The following is a 12,424-nucleotide window of genomic DNA, read 5'->3' as shown; positions in this document are numbered from 1 at the left end:
GTTATAGGGAATTGACCATATGTTCTTTGCTGAGGTCCCTTTGATGCATATAAAATATTATGAATCTTGGATGCAGGAAGCCTCAAAATGCCATACCAATTTGAATGTACTTCAGACCATTTCTGTAAAATAAATAGCTGTTAAGTGTTACAGTTCATGATACACAGAGAGTAGAAAAGGGAATAAATAGTCACATCAGGTATGATGGTCCATGGGAGCTCTTGACTCTCCTTTGGGGGATTAAATGTTCACATGTTGTAGAAATTATAGAATTAATTTATCTCTTTTCTCATGAAATTGCCTTTGTTTCCTGTGGCTAATTAACAGATTCCCCTAGATTTAGTGGCTTAAAAGGACACAAATTTATCTTTATAGTTCCAGAGGTCACAAGCCCAAATTTGATCTTAGGAGGCTCAAATGAAAGTGTCAACAGGACTTCCTTTTCTTGTGGAGGCTCTGCTCGAAAATCTGTTGTCTTGCCTTTTTGAGGCCGGTAGCATTCCCTGGCTGATGGCCTCTTTCCATCTTCAAAGCCAGCAAGGGCTAGTGGAGTGTTTTCTCACATCCTGTCATTCAGACTTGAGCTTTTCTGCCTCCCTCTTGCATTTGAAGGACCCCTGTGATTACATTGGGCCCAGCAGATAATCCTATTTTAAGGTCAGCTGATTAACAACCTTAATTTCACCTGCATCCTTAATCCCCTTCCCCACCTTGGCGTGGTCACACCACAGTCACAGGTTCTGGGGATTACAACGTGACCATCGCTGGGGGTGGGGGACCGTATTTCTGCATACCACGTTGCCATTCTCGGATGTTTCATAGTTTTGCTAGTGGTTTGGGAGCGAGTCAGTTTTGTTTCTCTTCTCCCTTTTCCTTCTCCAAGACAGGGAGCTGTCCGTCCGCAGAAGGCAGGAATCGAGGAATTCAGGCTCAGTTGTGACCTCCGATGACTGCTCTCCAGTGAAGCCCACCTTAATCTCCCGCTGTTGGTGAAAGCTGATTAGGTGTGGAAGGTTCTCTTACCTAGGACCATGTTCCCATCCATGGAATGACAGAGAGGCCATGTCCCTGTGAAGAAAATAGGGATGTATTACCTAAGTTTATTTTCCCTTCTTTACCTCTCAATAAAGGTACCATGGAGGTTTGCCAGAGTTCCGTGTGCGGAACTGGTTTTGTTTTTTTTTTTTTCCCTCTCTGCTGAGCAGGTGGTTGAAAGTTGTGGAATGTCGTTCTTCTGAATACAGAATCATAATGTCCTTGAGAACATGCTCATTAAAATAGAAAAAAAAATTGGACGATATTAATTTGCATTTCAGTCCACTCTTTTGGCTAGATCTTTCTATCTGCCTCTCGCTATAATTATTCCGGCGAAAATGGTACATGCATTTTCAGATTAATTATGCCGCTATCAAAGGCTCAGAGGAAAATCTGAATTCACCGTTAGCACTTGGAAAAAATGGACGAGAAGCTGATACAGAGAAGAGAAGGCAGAGGTTTTTGAGTTTCCTCGTACTGAGTGGCAAAACTAGCCCTTATCTTCAGGTTGACAGCGTTGTTTACCCTTTACCTTCTGGAACGTTGGTTCGTGGGGTGACAATCCGGTTGGGACATCTCAGTGGTTAAGCCCCATTTCATGTGTATTATATTGGTCTCCACCACTGGCTCAGACATGTTGGTGCGCACATCCTCTGTGCCTTATTTTTTGGGAGGCAGGGCTTACTGTCCTTGGAGCTGCCATACTCTGCCACTGCAAGGAATCACCGTTTATGTCACTCTGTTGCCTCTGTGAATGGCGCCCCCTGGAGTTGTGCAGTCAAAGACTCTGGGGCCTTATGCGATGACCTTGACATTGCCCATGAGAGAGGCCATAGCCTGTTGGGGAACAGCTTTACACGGAGACTCTTAGTTCCTGCAGTACGTGTATGTGGACACCTGCGTGGGAGTCCTGAAGAGAGAGAAATGGTAACTTTTCCTAGAGAAGTTAGGGTATCTGGAAAGGTTTCCCAGAGGAGGCCTGCCCCAGCTGAGTCTTGAAGAATAAAAAGGAGGTGGTCCGACAAGAAAAAGCCAGATGGTTTCTGGGCCAGGTCAGTGGGGTGCAGAAGCCTCTGGCGTTTGCAAGACCTACAAATATTTCAGTATGACCGCGGCGTGAGATTCATGTGGGAACATGATGAGGCAAAACACTGAACCTTCCTGTGCCTTTGGTTAGTTCATCATTTAGTAAAGCAAAAAAGACAGCATTAGCCACCTTTTGGGTTTGGGGGAGCTTTAAATGAAATACTGTAAGTAAAACGCTTGTTAGGAAGGGGCTGCCGTGGGAGAAACACTTAACAAATGTCAGTTCTTACGGATGAAGGTGATCACCGTCCTGTCGCATGAGGTTAAAAAGGTAGGCAAGTTCTGCCGCGCTCAGGAATTTCAACACTGTAGTGCTGGCGTGGGGAAATTATTGAAGCTTTAAAAAAAATATATGATTCACAGCTTTGTAGCTTCATAAACTCAGTGTCGTCATTCTGTAAGGCTAATTAGACGCTGGTGAATTGATTCATACCACTCGGAATCCTCAGACGTGATGAAGAAGGCCGCCTTCTCAATGTACGTGCGGAATGGAAAACACTCGGCCTGCTGCGATAAGTATGTCAACGAAGTGGTGTGTTTTCTCCCCGTGCGTTGGTAAACTTGCTTGAGCTCCTGTGTTAACACCAAATGGTCTGTAAGTGAGGCTGAGGGTCAGAACAGAGGCACACACATGCTCCAAGGGCTGGTTTCTGCAGATGAGGCCAACCCCATCCGCAGATCTGCCTTGCTCACGAGCTATGGGTCCGGCAGACAGACGAGGATTCTCAGAGCATTTGGTTCAGGGTACCGTCTTCTCCGGGGATGCTGGACACAATGATTGGCACCTCTCTCTCCTTTTGTGCTTATCCCGCCCTTTTTTTTGGACACACTCGTCCCCCCGCTTTTTTTTTTTTTTCTTTCCTTAACCTTTGTTTCAGTTTACTTTTAGGAGATGTCCTGGTTTTCCAGTTTATCTTGAGTCTCTTCAAGGCTGGCTGCTCTTGGATGAGATTTTGGGGTTTACTTAATCTCAACAATAAATAGCCTCCTGTAGTGGTCATCTTTCCACTTCAGGCGGGAGTCAAATGGTGGGTTATTTCTGGAACTATGTGCTCATTTGAGCCCATGATTCATGGAGGGTGAATCCGCAGTGCTGTTCAGGGTGCAGAAAGAATGGCCTTTCCATTTCCTAGTGTCATTGTCATTCCCTAATCTGCCGTCCTGGTCGTCTCTTCCACTAAATTGTGGGATCCGTTATATTTAGGGCCCTGAGATATAACGGAGGAGTTGGTAGGATAATGGTGGTGTCTTCACGTTGTAGTACTTCTATCATAATAAACATTCTTTTATCAAAGTACTGTTGTAGGACTTTGGAATTTTCGGATCTTTTACTGAATGCTTGAGGAATATCAAAACACTTATTTTACTGGTTTTTCGTACTATCGTTTAAAGCTACAGTGTTAACTTTATACATTCTACCAAGCCTTGATTGCAAGGTCAGGCCGATTAAGCAATCCTTCATCAACACAGAAAGCAGTAATGTTAGGACAGAATGATTCTAGCTGCACCTGATGAAGTAAATCTCTTCTTGCGCCGCCTTTATTATGAGATCCCTTCATCTTAAATACCCACGTATCCAGAAACAGGGACCTTATGTTTCCAACTGTAATTATGTTGATTTCCTTAATGGTAGTCATTAAAAACGTGGAAGCATTTTACACATGGGTGGGCATTTTTGAATAAGACCAGGGATTTTTAAAAAGTGGAGAAAGCCCGTGTAAATTCGCTGCCTTATGGGAAATGTGTTCTGAATATTGTTCTTACACACTGAAACAAAAATGCTTTGATGGAATGCTACAGTCGCTGCTCATTATCTTGAATTCACTTGCAGGTCATTTGTTTTTAACTGTTAAAAAAAAAAAAGTGAATGTTCTTGCTCCAAAGGAAATTTTTGCTCCAAAGGAAATCAGTCACAATTGTTCCTAATGGGTGCTTATTTAAAACTGAAAGCTCTGAAAAAAATAAAAATGGAAGCTCTGAGAAAGACTGCACTCGACATTTTTAATGTTTCAGACATACAGATGTTGACATTTTGATGAAACTGAACTTTCCTTCAAGCATTATTTTAGTGGTCTGTTCCGTGGAGCTGTTAGCGATGAAAACCATATTATAATGAAATGTTTATTAAAATGCTTACACCATACCGAGAAGTTGGGTGTGGCCTTGTGCTACACTGAATTCTGTGCTCTAACAAGGCATGATATAATAATGTCCTGGTACATTTTTATGTTAATACGACATGGAGAGAACGGGGGTTCTCCCTTATTTGGAATAAACGAAAAGCAAAATTCCAGCAGGGGTACTAGAGCTGTTTCTATAAATGCAAGGCACGTTTTTCTTCTTGTTTTTTTAATTCTCCAGTAAAGTAGGACCTACGATTTTAAGAAAGGAATACAATTAACTATGGCTGTTTTGTATATAGATAGGTATGAGATCATATAAAGTGATTTCTTAAGTTAACGCCAAGGACCAAGAAAGCACATGAAAGAAAATGTCCAATGGGTTAATTTTTTTAAATGAAAAAAAAAATAGTGCTATATTTTGTTACCTAAGTCTGAGTTTGAGAACGTTCATACCAAGGTTAGAGTGGATTTGGGGAGAGCAAGCACTAAGACTGTGTTGGGAATGTTGATTAATGTCCCTTTCTTCAAGGGTGATGTGTTGGTGAGAGACCTTGAAGTACGCATCTTCCTATCCAGCGTTTCCACCTCTGGGAATTTAGCCTAAGGAAATAATTGAACAATGGGGCAGGAAAAAAAAAAAAAAAAAAAAAAAAATATATATATATATATATATATATGCACTGCTATTCATTGCTTTTCATTGTAGCATTGTTTATAAAAGCAAAAATTGCAAACTTCTCCAATTTCTATCAGTAGATGATGAAATTATGGTTCTTTTATCCATGGATTGTCTTAGAGTTCTATGGAATGATGCTGTACAGGAAAAGACAGCATAAGATGATAAGTAAGTTACCAACTACGGTGTATAATAGGGTCTCACTGTGGTTAAAGAAGAAAAATGTTCGTTAGACTTGGTGGGTGCATCAGACAAAATTAACCAAAGCTATTGCTGGATAATGGATTGCAGGAAATCTTGACTCTGTTCTTGGTGCGTTTTTTTTTCTTTGCTTATTTCTATGTAAGAAATGGCCTTTTTTTTTTTTTTTACAAGTAAAACATTGTTTTAAAATATATCTTTGACTAGCACTTCTGTATGTATAATTGGATATGCATATAAAGATGTTAAATAACGTTCAACACAGTATAACAGCTTTAAAGATTGAACCTGGGGTGCCTGGATGGTTCAGTCGGCTGCGGTCATTATCCTGGGGTCCTGGGATCCAGCCCCAAGTTGGGCTCGCTGCTCAGCAGGGAGTCTGCTTCTTTCTTTCCCTCCGTCCCCTCCCCTGCCCCTGTCTCTTGCTTGTGCGCACGCTCGCTCGCTCTCTCTCTCTCTCTCTCAAGTAAATAAAATGTAAAATAATAATAATAACAACAATAAAATAGAATAAAAATACAAAATACAAAAATTTCACCTACCTACCTATCCCCTATTGTCAGTAATTTAAGTAGGGAAGTCAGGGTATAATGATGCTTTGTAGCCATTGAGGTCGAAGATGTAATCTGTACTTATCTATATCTATATGATATAGAAAAGATACTCACATCCTATACCAAAGAAAAAGCAGGCTGATAAGCATTGTGGGTAGGGGAAGGTAGGTGTGTAGACAGATAAAAGTCTGGAGTATTTTACATGATAGTCTCATTAGTGATTCTTCATGGGTGGTGGGATTATGGGTGACTTTCAACTTTTTCTGATCTTAATTTTTTCAATTTTGTACAACGAAAAAAGTTTGCTAAAAAGTAAATTACTGGAGAAAGTAAAAATCCACAAAATTGGAGACAGACAAGGAGAAATTATCAAAAAATACAGTGAGATCCTATGTCAGATTTGATGGAGATATATGAAGTGGGTGGTATTTCTAAGAAAATCTGCTTTATCAAAGTGGCTCCCAGCAGAGAGATCCTAAGTCAGTAACCATGTAAGAAATGAAAAAGTCATCAAAAATTTCTCTCTGAGTTCAGAGCGCAAGCACCAGACGGCCTCAGTGAATTCTTCCAGCATTTAAGGCTGTTATTCACGAGGGTGAAATTACAACTTACTCAAAGGGCCTTTAACTGGGACATTTGGTATAAACCAGAACTGTGCGATGTGGACCTGGAAAAATGTTCACATTACAATTTCAGCGTTTTCTAGCCTACCACGAAAGTCGGACTTCCGAGGTGAAGATACAAAAGTGACCTTTACACCAGGACTTCATGAAGGTAGTGTGTGTCTGTACGCACTCATATACATCAGTCTTGCTTATGAATATTGATGCAAAAGCCTTCAATAAAATACCACCAAATAGAATTTAGGAGTGCATTAAATAAATACCATGAGCAGGTGGGCTACATCCCAGGATTGTGACCTCGACTCCCTACTAGATCGAAAAAGGAGAATCTTCGTGGTCATCTTAATCAGTGCCAGAAATGCTTTGCTAGAATTCGACATCCGGTCATAAATGGATTGTGACCGTGGCTACATGACTGTACGTATTTGTCAAAACCCCTTGAACTGTATTCTTTCAAAGGGTGAGTTTTATTTCATGTCAATTTTGCCAAATTTAACTTTTTAGAAGATTAAATAAAATCGGCCTGTGGTAACAACAACAACAGAAGGAATACATATTCCTGATTAAAAAGAAAAAAATTGACTTGGCCTAATTAGACTAAGTAGAATTCGTTACATTTATTGCTTTATTTTAAACACACAGTCTCAGGCCAAACCGGCGCCATATTTTGTGAAACCCAAGAAGCATTCCCATTTAAATCAAATGCATGGGAAGAATGCTCACTTTCGCTGAAATTATAAACCTGACTAGAAAGTACCATCCAGAAGATAAGAAAAAAAGTTGATCCATAAACACTGGAGTGGAAGTTTGAAGCCTGTTATTTGGCAGTATTTGATGTGCATACCCGGGGAGGAGAAAAATCACCAGAATGGTGATGCACAACAAGTCAGTAGGCTGTGTGGCCCGTTCTTTTTTTTTTTTTTTTTTTTTTATTTTATTTATTTGACAGAGAGAAATCACAACTAGGCAGAGAGGCAGGCAGAGAGGCAGGCAGAGACAGAGGAGGAAGCAGGCTCCCCGCGGTGCAGAGAGCCCGATGTGGGGCTCGATCCCAGGACCCTGAGATCATGACCTGAGCCGAAGGCAGAGGCTTTAACCCACTGATGTGTGGCCCGTTCTGACTGGTGCTGGCCGGGAGAGCGGTGGGGGGAAAAAAGACACATCATCACCAACTAGGACAGGTGTTACCATATCGCCTACCATCATTCCTAGGCAGTGCCTCACATCTGGCTCCTGCCAAGCATTCTTCTACCTGGAAGACATGACTTTTGTCCTCTCCTAGAGAGCATGTGGCCAGAGATGGGTTGAGTATTTTAAAAAAATGATAAAGGATGTAATGAGAAGAGAACAACAGTCATGGGTCATAATGGCCAAGCCTGTGCCTGACTTTATACCTTTTGATTAGTATTAGTGTTAGTCTTTGATTTTTTTTTTAAGATTTTATTTATTTATTTGACAGAGAGAGAGAGATCACCAGTAGGCAGAGAGGCAGGCAGAGAGAGGGGGAACAGGCTCCCTGCTGAGCAGAGAACCCAACGCGGGGCTCGATCCCAGGACCCCGAGATCTTGACCTGAGCTGAAAGCAGAGGCTTAACCCACTGAGCCACCCAGGCGTCCCTGATTTTTTTTAATCAATGTTAAGCAAAAGTGTTAACTCTTTAATTTTTTAAAAAATTGAACATCTCTCCAGTGTGAGAGGGTACATTTTTAGAAATCTGGATTTTCGACCTCTTGAATAATGAGAGGCCCCAGCACCGAATGCCACCCTTCTCTCCAAGACCAGCATTGGCGGGAGCTGTGTGTGGCTGCTTGTCCCATTTAGATGCCCGAGGGCTGTCCGGTCTGCTAAGTGCAATGCTGTTTATCTTAGCGGTACCTCTCCGTCTGTCTGTGTGCCCTTAGAAGCATTCGGTTAGGTCTCCCGGTGTTGGTAATAAACTCAAGAGAGGTAACGGGGCCAACTAGGTTCTTAGTGGTGAAGCAGTGTCCGTAGGAGTCGACGGGTCACTCTGTTAGGAAAAGTGATGGAAGAAGCAGTTGAGCAAATTGTAAAATATTTACTTCATTAAATACACAGCTTGTTCATACCCAAGAATACATCCCTCATTCCCCCATCGTAGCTGTAAAATTGAAAAATTGTTTGTTTGTTTTTAAATACTGGCTGAAGGGTTCATATTGGCGGGGAACTGGCCACGGGCCACCTCTTCCCCAACATTCTGCCTTCCGGGTGCTGGAATCCCTTTGGGGCCAGGGTGACCTTTCTCTTCTTGGACACGTCATTACGATGCATTGAGCCTTTAGATTTCATACATCCCTAAAGCAAATTAAATAGGGAAAATGGACCAGGCTTTCACCACCATTTACGCTGTGGGGCTTTTTCCAGCTTATATTCTGTGTCTGGTGGCCAGATCAGTTAAGTATTCTCAAAGCAACACCATTAATTGCCTTGTACCTCCATTTTTTTCTGAAGTAAAGTGGAAGTTTTTATGTTGTCAGTCATGGAGCCGGTGAAAAGTGTGGCTCTCTGAAACCGTAGCTCTTCTTTGTGAAGAAGGATATAATTTCCCCAGATCTCACTGATCTGAAGCTAACAGTTATTTAATAGACTTGAAATAAATACTTATAACCTGTTCTTGGTACCCTCAATTCCATCTCCTCATCCACTTTAGGGCTTTTCCTCTCAAGTTTTTTTTTTTTTTTTTTTAATACCATCTACATTTTTCTTAACCATCTTAACCATTTCTTAACCATTCTTAACTCCTCTTCTCTCTGGGGAGGAAAAAAAAAAAAAGTTTCAGAAAGCCCCGTATCTTAAAAACCTTCCCGTGACCCGTGGTTGGTGACATTTTATTGCTTGTTTTCCTCTCAGTCTACACGAAAGCACCAGGCACCCAGTCAGAACTTGAAAGACGTTCTCTCGATCTGAATCAGCCAAGTTTTCCAAAGCTTAGTCTGTGTGGTTGCCCCTCCCCACCTCCCTTGGGGCCCAGCTCCTCCCATCTGCTTTTTTTCTGCTCTCCCTCTCTCCTCTCTACCTGCGTCCTCTCTCCAAGGTCATCAGGTGTCTCCCAGACATGAGTAACACCCCCACAGTCCTTAAATTCTTGAGCGTTCCTGCCACATGTGACAGGTGTCAGATGTCCCATGGGTACCAAGCAGCACTCGTGGGATGTGAGTAGAACTCTTTATTTTTGCCTCTCAGTGTAAATTTATTCCATGGAGAAAGGTCTGCTCTTCTGAGTGTAAAACTCAGGAACCTCTCTGCTCACTCTTAGGCAGTAAAATGTCCTCCTGTCGCTTTAAGTCACAGTCTTCAGCTGGCATGTCAGATGTTGGGTTCCTTGCCGTTCAGATCAGCTGTCCCCCTCCCTGGGTGAGGGTCTGCTGCCTGCCGTTCGAGCTGGACTCCTGAAGAGGGTCCGGTGCTCTCTTCCCCTGCCCTTGGCCTTCTCACTGAGGTTCTGAGCTCTCTGGGTCAAAACAGGGAGAGGAAGGAATCCAGGTAATAGAAAAACAAAAATTCTCAAAGCTCTTCCTAATCTATAGGTCCTATTTTAAGATGGCTTCGCGTGCTCCAAGTTAAGCAAGTTAAACCAGACTCTCTTCCTAGACCGTCTGTTCGTCCTCTCAGCTGAAAGCAATCTCCTCATCCTCAAAACTATTCATACTTGAGTAAGTACTTCTGAGCAATACAGATGCTCTCCTCCTCCTCCCGCAGTGGTTTCCAAACTCTGGAGCGCCTCAGATTGACTTCGGGGAAGGGGAAGAGGTTCTTTTTTTTTTTTTTTTTTTTTTAATGAAAATTACACTACCCTGCTCCAGTCCCTTCTGAAAAGGATTGTCTGGACTGGGACTCTGTTGCATTTGTCTTCAAAATTCCACGGACGACTCTGATGCTCCCTGAAGGCTGAGGATGGGAGATCTAGCCTATATGATAGTTAATAATTTGCAGCGTCCCTCCTTCCTGGATTCTCACCTCCCCTGGGGTCTTGTTCATCTCTGTCCTACTCTCTACGGAACCTTCATCATACCAGACTCAGAGGAAGTATTTTGTGGCACAAAGAAATGTGAAATCTCGGGGTTCTGGCCGAGAAGCTTCGTTAGCAATGTTGGTTCCGTCTTCAGATCGAACCACAGACAGTTCTAGTGCTCAGTCAATACTGGGTGAGTTGCTGGCTGTGTGGTTGGTGGCCAAGAAAGAGAAGTGAGACCACAGTCTAGTTAAGTAAGATGTCCTGGTTATGGTTCCAGGATCTCTTTTGAGTGAGAAGTCTCATTCATGTCTGGCTGTGATCTAAGAGCTTCATGCATGTGATCTGGACATTCCCAAGAATTAGTTGACAGAGTAACTCTGATTCTCACTTTTCAGTAAGAAAGCAGAAGCTCAAAGGGGGTAAGTAATTTGATCCCCAAGGTCACACATTTGTAAGTTACAGTCCCGATGTAAATGCAGGTTTTCTGACTTCAGAGCTCCTGTTCTTCAGAACTACATTATAGCACTTTTGGCTCAAAGGGAGTAAAGCTTTAGAGAAATCTGGGGGAGATATTAGGATTAGCTGCCTCTGTCCTCTCTTCAGTGTGCCTTTCTCTCTGTAATCTGCTTGTCTGTCCTGTGGCCCTGCTGGGAACATCAGTGGCAGAATTTGAGCAAGAGGAAAGGGGGTGTAAGTACCTTGACAAGACAGTTTCAAGACATCCACTCTGGTGATGCTGATGCAAACTGGGTAAGATTGGAACCATCCACACTGACCAAGACTCACTGGTGTTAAGACGGTAGTCCTGGTGCGGGGGACGGGACCCTGTGCTTTAGTAACAAGGGCGGGATAGAAAGGCACCAGATGTTAAAGAAGTACCGGGATGAGAGAGACAGGAAGGAGAGGACAGATCTAGATGATGTTGAGTTTTGACTTGGTTGTCTGGGGAGGTGGTTGTGTCGTTCATTCTCAGGACTAGGGGATCCAGGGCAGGGAAAAGTGAGTTTGTTCACTGACAAGTCTGAAGGTCCTATGGAATCTCAAGTGGCAGTGCCTCGTAGATGGCTGCAGATTCCAGGCTCAAGATGGGTCCGCTGTGTCTAGGAATAGAAATGTGAGTGATGTCAGCACATCAGGCGTAGTTAAAAGCAGGGAGGTGGATGCCGTTGCTGAGAGGAGGAGTTGGAAGTGAAAGGGGAACCCATGGAGCAAATATCACAAAGCAATCTGTACAGATTTTTTTTAAAGATTTTATTTATTTATTTGACAAACGGAAATCACAAGTAGGCAGAGAGGCAGGCAGAGAGAAAGGGGGAGGCAGGCTCCCTACTGAGCAGAGAGCTGGATGCGGGGCTCGATCCCAGGACCCTGGGATCATGACCTGAGCTGAAGGCAGAGGCTTTAACCCACTGAGCCACCCAGGCGCCCCAGTCTGTACAGATTTAATAAAGCATCCTTCCTCTGTCCCAGTGCCTTTTTGAACTCAAAGAAATCATTGGTTCTCTCTGAACCGCAGTGGACTGGCTGGTCAAGTTTAGTGTGTGTCATTTCCCACTCCCCCACCAAAGATTTATTTATTTACTTGAGAGAGACAGAAGGTGGGGAGGGCCAGGGAGAGAGCCAGAATCTCAGGCAGACTCGATGCTCAGTGCAGAGCATGACGTGGAGCTTGACCTCACAACCCTGAGATCAGGAGCTGGGCCAAAATTAAGAGCTGGACCCACCCAGGCGCCTCTAATGTGGGTCATTTCTGAAGGCTCCTTCTGATCATTCTGCGATTCTAACCCTTTGCATTGGGTTTCATGACTCTCTTGGGACAAAAGGGCATTGATTAGCTGCCCGATTTCATAACCTCACTGGTATCTGTAAGCCCATGTAGTTATGTGGAGCCCTCATCTGCCTTCAGATAAACAGAATTATTACCCTGCTCATGTCCGGTCCACTGACATTGGAAGATAACCTGGAGCACCATGAATGTGGCAGGTGTGAGGAACCCAAGCGTATTTCTTGAGGAGCAATAGGTGAGATGAGGAAGAGCTCACCTCTGGGCTCTGGGTCTTCTACCACTTATCTGGTTATGTCGCTGCAGACAACTTAACTTCTCTAAAACCTCTGTAAAATGAGGATCCTAACCCTAGACTTGGTGCGGGGA

At 43.2% G+C, this 12,424-nt stretch overlaps 1 protein-coding gene across 4 annotated transcripts in view; it reads left to right on the top strand.

Moving 5' to 3' along the window:
* The window catches only part of PIP5K1B (phosphatidylinositol-4-phosphate 5-kinase type 1 beta), a 290,374-nt gene that overhangs the window by 54,624 nt on the left and 223,326 nt on the right, over window positions 1-12,424 (top strand). The window contains exon 2 of one of the 4 annotated variants that reach the window (XM_046022086.1): window positions 9,845-9,970. The exons of the other annotated variants lie outside the window; for them this stretch is intronic. The gene's annotated coding sequence lies outside the window, so the exon portion shown is untranslated. The remainder of the gene's footprint in view (window positions 1-9,844; window positions 9,971-12,424) is intronic. 4 annotated transcript variants of the gene reach the window in all.

Source organism: Meles meles, chromosome 11 (genome assembly GCF_922984935.1).
Source record: "Meles meles chromosome 11, mMelMel3.1 paternal haplotype, whole genome shotgun sequence".
Taxonomy (NCBI): domain Eukaryota; kingdom Metazoa; phylum Chordata; class Mammalia; order Carnivora; family Mustelidae; genus Meles; species Meles meles.
This window is presented reverse-complemented; position numbering and strand designations above follow the sequence as displayed.